The following is a 6246-nucleotide window of genomic DNA, read 5'->3' on the forward strand; positions in this document are numbered from 1 at the left end:
ATATTTAAATTATTCATGGGTTCCTGTGACATATATTGCACATGGATATAATTATTTGATGTTGTTAAAAGTGTATATTTTAACTAATATATTTTTACTCCTTGTCTCTCTCTCTCTGCACGTCATTAATTTTCGGCTTGGTTTATCTGATCCACATGGCATGGGTTTTTTTTTGAGCTCTGCTAATAAACTCTACAGACAGTGTGCCATGTACCAATTTCTTTGGAATGCTACTGTTTACATTTTGGCATTAAGACTAATGCAGATGGAAAAGTGTTTGATAATGTCTTCGATGTGTGTGTGTGTGTGTGTGTGTGTGTGTGTGTGTGTGTGTGTGTGTGTGTGTGTGTGTGTGTGTGTGTGTGTGTGTGTGTTCTACTCATCAAATATATCATTATAAGTGTTGCTAAGTAACCAGACTCAGTTGTATAATGCTGGCTTGAGTTGAAGCCAGATGTTAAGGATTTGAGTGTAAGCCCCTGTCGTGCCGTTGAAATAACACCAGATGGGTTGACTCAGCCTGTCATCCTTCTGAGGTCAGCAAAATGAGTACCAACTTACTGGAAACAGGGGCTCCAACAGGGCATCAGCATCAGCGGCAAATCCGTGCTTCCAGAAATGATGTATGAATGCTAAATGAGGCCTTTCATACTTGCGCTGTGTGTGTTTGCAGTGACTCGGTTCTGCTCACAGGACACTTTTAACCTGCCATTGCTTGTGCAAAACCTGTAATTCAAGTCGTCTTTTTAACATAATTTTCAGCATTTAGACGAAAGAGTGGCAATTTCATGATGATTAACCATAATTGTTCCGTTACTCAATGTAAATAAGACTAATAAAATAGGAATGTTGAAAACGAGAAAATCCGTGGATGAGAGGTACCGAGTTCCTATCATTTTCTATGAGAACAAACGAGCATCGGCCATGGATATAAAACACATTGGCTTTTTCATTTTCTGTTTCTAACAAGTCTCTGTCTCTGTCTCTCTCTCTCCCCTCTCTCTCTTTGTCTGTCTGTCTGTCTGTCTGTCTGTCTCTCTCTCTCTCCCCTCTCTCTCTTTGTCTGTCTGTCTGTCTGTCTGTCTGTCTCTCTCTCTCTCCCCTCTCTCTCTTTGTCTGTCTGTCTGTCTGTCTCTCTCTCTCTCTCTCTCTCTCTCTCTCTCTCTCTCTCTCTCTCTCTCTCTCTCTCTCTCTCTCTCTCTCTCTCTCTCTCTCTCTCTCTCTCTCTCTCTCTCTCTCTCGCTCTCTCTCTCTCTCTCTCTCTCTCTCTCTCTCTCTCTCTCTTTGTCTGTCTGTCTGTCTGTCTCTCTCTCTCTCTCTCTCTCTCTCTCTCTCTCTCTCTCTCTCTCTCTCTCTCTCTCTCTCTCTCTCTCTCTCTCTCTCTCTCTCTCTCTCTCTCTCTCTCTCTCTCTCTCTCTCTCTCATACACACACTTGTTCAGTATAATTGTTAACTTCAAAACGCAGTCGCCCATCCACATCAGTAAAAAAAACCATCCACATCAGTAGATTTCCTTCATCAGGAGATCCACAACCTCAGTTGCATCCAGGCAGTCTGCCAACCCATCAATGCATCATCACTAAGGCCTAGGTCACATTTGCCACGGAGGCCGTGGGGTCTCCAAAATCTGCGGCCACTAGCAATTATAGGGCGGCCGCAGTATTTCCACGGTCACACAATGTAGCAGTCACATGTTTTTATTTTTCGGGGAGCCGCACGGCGTATTTTGAAATCGTAGATACCGAAAACGTGGGGGTGCCGTACGGTCTTTGATTTGATGTCGCACGGTGACATTAGGGCGTCACTGCGGCGGCCATAGAATTTTCAAGGCAGACGCAAGGTGCCCGCAAGGCGACCGCAGGGCGACTGCAGGGGGGCCGCAGGGGGGCCCTAAGGCGAACGTGCGGCCAGACGGACGGTAACGAGTGGGTATATATACCAGTTCTTTTTTTTACTGAAATAAAAATGTACCAGTATATATAACTGAATATACTATAACTATAATATACCCTAGTACCCCCAGAATCCGAATGCCCCATTGTTTGAACAAATTGGAATCCGAACAAGAATCCGAGAATCCGAGAATCCGAGAAAATTTTGCCCTAAAAACCGAATACATTTTAAAAAACCGAACACAACGTGGCGTTCATGTTTGCTTACGTGTCTCCCGCACCTGTTTGAGCCGCATCTTCGCGCTTTGTTTATTCAGTTCGTCGGTGGAAGTCCTCGTGAAAGCATCTCTCATGTGTCGATCGATACTTTAGGCCTCAGTCACATTTGCTCGACGGCGAGGATACGGCGGCCGTACGCCCTCTGAATTGACAGAAACGTGCGGCGGCCGCAGAGAAACTGAGGTGGCCTCAGGGTGGCCCTACACCGTATGGCTATATTTTACAGGTCGTAAGATCACCGTGGAATTATAAAGCGGAGTTATAACGTTTTTCATTTCTACGTTTGCCGTAGAAATTCGACAAGCCGAAACAAAAAACTCGTAAAAAAAAAAAAATAACCCATTCGTTACCGTCCGTCTGGCCGCACGTTCGGCTTAGGGTCGCCTGCGGTCGCCTTCTGGGCACCTTGCGTCTGCCTTGAAAATTCTATGGCCACCGCAGGAACGCCCTCAGGTCACCGTGCGACTCAAATCAAAGACCGTACGGCACACCCACGTTTTCGGTCTCCACAATTTATAAATACCCCGTGCGTCTACCCGAAAAATAAAAACATGTGACTGCTTCATTGTGTGACCGTGGAAATACTGCAGCCGCTTTATAATTGCTATGCCCGTACATTTTGTAAACCCTCCGGCCGCCGAGCCAAATGTGACAGGCCTTACTTACCTCCTGTTTTCACCTTGATTTGTGATGTTTGTGTTTTTTTAATCATCTTGTGTTTTAATTAATAACAAAATAAATCAATGTCATCCACAGGGTGACCTGTATCTTGCCAAAAGGTGACCACGTGTGACTTCTTCAAGGTCACACTGAGGTGAACAGAGCTGCTATCCACCAGGAGCGACTCCTTGAGGAATATCTGCCTACGAGAGATTCCGATGAGAATCGTTCTACAGAGTAACCATGAAAAATATGCGTTTGCCTTATAACGTCACCAAATGACGTCATAATGTCTCAATCTTGACATATCTAGAAAGCACTCATCGAGGTGTTCAATTTGAGGTATTACTCGATATGGTACCTAAGATTTCAAAATTTGACCTTGGGGTCAAAAACTTTCGACCTCCAGCGCTAACCATGAAGGTCAAGGCCAATCGCCACCAAAAATTAATCATCTGAGCACCAGGCCATAAACTATATTCCCATGAAGTTTGAAGACGATCCAATCAAAATTACTCAAAAAATAAGGGTTTCGTCGACTCCCCTGATTTGCGATAAAGTGACCTTGACCTTTGACCTTGACCTTTGACCTTGACCTTCAAAATTTTATGCGCTGAAAGGGACCTCTATAGGCCTTTGATATGCGAAGTTACAAAAATTTCCAATGATAACTGTGCTCTGCGGAATTTTTTATACATGATTACAGACAAACAAAAAAAAAAAAGATACAAGCTGACTAACATATCTTGCAAAAACTTCGTTTTGGCAAGATAAAAAGCAATCCGATCACGTGGTGTGACGGACTGTCGGGCAAGGATTGAATTTCACAGCAAAACCAGTTGTAATTTGGAATATCCATGATTACGTCAGCCCGATGCGCTTGATGAAAGTGATTGTGGTTCTGCGGGCATCATGTTGATGAGCTGCCCTGGGGGCAGCGCTCTCGCAGAGTGCACGAGCGATCGGAACCCAGGCCGGAGCTCGAGCCTGTGTGGACCTTTGGATTGGTGATTGTACCAGTTTACATACAACACACCGCCACCGAAGGTCATTTACTCATCTTATTTTACCTTAAACATGGGGAATTTCAGTTTAAAGTGTCTTGAAAGTGGGTTTTCTTGGGGTCCACGAACAGATTAATTCACTCCATTATTTCTTATTGGGAAAATATTTTTGGAATCCGAACTTTTTGCAATCCGAACAGCCTCCTGGAACGAATTAAATTGGGATTCTGGGGGCACCACGGTATAGGCAAACACCTCTACTCCGATCTCTAGCAGTAGCGCACGGTCGACTCAGACTGCCACGGAGGCCGTACGTAGGTGAACGGCGGGCGTAGGGGAACCGTGTGTCGACCCTGCGTTGTCCGCAGGTAGTCACACAGACCGCAAGGCCACCGTACGGCGACCGTGTAAATAGTGTGGCCGCCGTAATTTTTTGGGGGTTGGGAAAATTCATTTTTCATTGAGAAGAGCTTACGGCAGCCTCACGAATAACGCAAGCCCACCGTACGCCCTACGTACGTTCGACGTGGAACACATCTACGTCATAGCTTGGCTTGTCGAATTGCTACAGCGAACGTAGAAAAGAAAAAAAGTTATAACTCCGTGTTATAATTCCATGGCGCCCCTACGGCCTGTAAAATATAGCCAAACGGCGTAGGGCCACCCTGAGGCCACCTCAGTTTCTCTGCGGCCGCCGCACGTTTCTGTCAATTCAGAGGGCGTACGACCGCCGTATCCTCGCCGTAGAGCAGATGTGACCTAGGCCTAATCAAACTTTACTCTCTGGACTAGAGGATTTAATGTATTATCACAAAGTTACAACTCCAATTACACATTCTATTATATTATAATACAATAAATCAGGCACAGCTTAATATATTAAATATTGGTAATCCATAAGAGCAATTGTGGTGTTGTATTGTGGCATTGCAGTGTGATGTCATTCCCACCTTGCATGATTGTTTTTTTTCGAGATTTCATCCCTCGATGTGTTTCCATTTCTTAAAGTGTCTCTGTTTTCTTGTTTCTGCAATTTAATTGTAAGTGATAAAACGCTTAATGTTTTATATATTTTGTTATTTTGGTATGCGTTAAATCCATCGAGTGTATGTTATTAAATTGGTTTTATGGTACATTCTAGCCCGTCCTCCCTCAATCCTGGCTTTTGGCTAAGTCCACGATATGGATTACGACATATCGAGTGGAAATGTCGATGCGAAAATCGTTTTAAAAATAACAAAATGCTCAATGTTTCACATATTTTGTTATTTTGGTATGGATTAAATCCATCAGGTCAGGTCAGGTATGGGAGAACGCACCAGAGCAGCGCATCGCTGCGTCCACTTTCCGCTGGTACTCCAGGGGCCTCTGTCTGGCCATCCCCCAGGCAGATGCCGGGCCCACCCCATCTCCTTGAGAAGCTGATCAACCAGCTGCAACCACGAGGCACGTGGCCTCCTCCACTGGAAGCACCAAAGACCTGAAGACTCGGATTTCGTCCTCCCGCACAGGTACCGGCAGCGCCACACCCCATGATCCAGTGAATCCATGACTCCGCAGGCCCGACCCAGACGTCTGTTGACCTCTGATCAACAGCCAGCAGAGATAGGAATATCACTGCCAAGGTAAGTGAATCTCTCCACGACCTCAACATCCTCACCACAAACAGGTGCAAACAGGAGAGCAGCACCCAATATGTCATTGAAAGCCCGGATCTTAGTTTTGACCCAGGAAACCCATAACGCTAGTGGCTCCAACTCCTCATTCAGCACCTCGAGGGCCCCCAAAAGGATATCTAGAGTCTCTGCAAAGATAACTGCATCATCTGTGAAATCAAGATCAGAGATCTTGACATTCCCAAATGATGCACCACAGCTTGATCTCTCTGATATCCTCCCTAGAATCCTGTCAATACAAGTGCTGAAAAGTGTGGGTGCCAGTACACACCCCTGACGAACTTCAGTAACAACTGGAAATAAGTCAGAGATGGTTCCCCCACATCTCAAAGCACTCTCAGTACCAGAGTAGAGTTCAGACATCAGATTGATCAGTTTTGGTGGCACCCCACGAAGACCAAGAATCCTCCAGAGGACATCCCGATTCACTGAATCGAACGCTTTACAGAGATCAACATAGGCTGCAAGCAGCCCCTGCCGAAACTCTCGTCTGCGTTCGGTGAGGACACGAAGAGCAAGGATACGGTCAATCGTTGACCTCTTTGGCGTAAAGCCTGACTGCTCTGGACGCTGGTGCTCAATCAGATGGTGGCGAACCCTATCAAGAATTATCCGAGCAAAGTCCTTGCCCGGCACTGAAAGCAACGTCACCCCGAGGTAGTTGTTGCATTCTTGGCAATCACCCTTCCCTTTCCAGAGAGGGACAACAAGGCCCATCGTCCACTCAGTTGGAAT

The sequence above is a fragment of the Eptatretus burgeri genome, chromosome 18 (assembly GCF_056783735.1).
Source record: "Eptatretus burgeri isolate ZD-2024b chromosome 18, Ebu_testis_v1, whole genome shotgun sequence".
Classification (NCBI taxonomy): domain Eukaryota; kingdom Metazoa; phylum Chordata; class Myxini; order Myxiniformes; family Myxinidae; genus Eptatretus; species Eptatretus burgeri.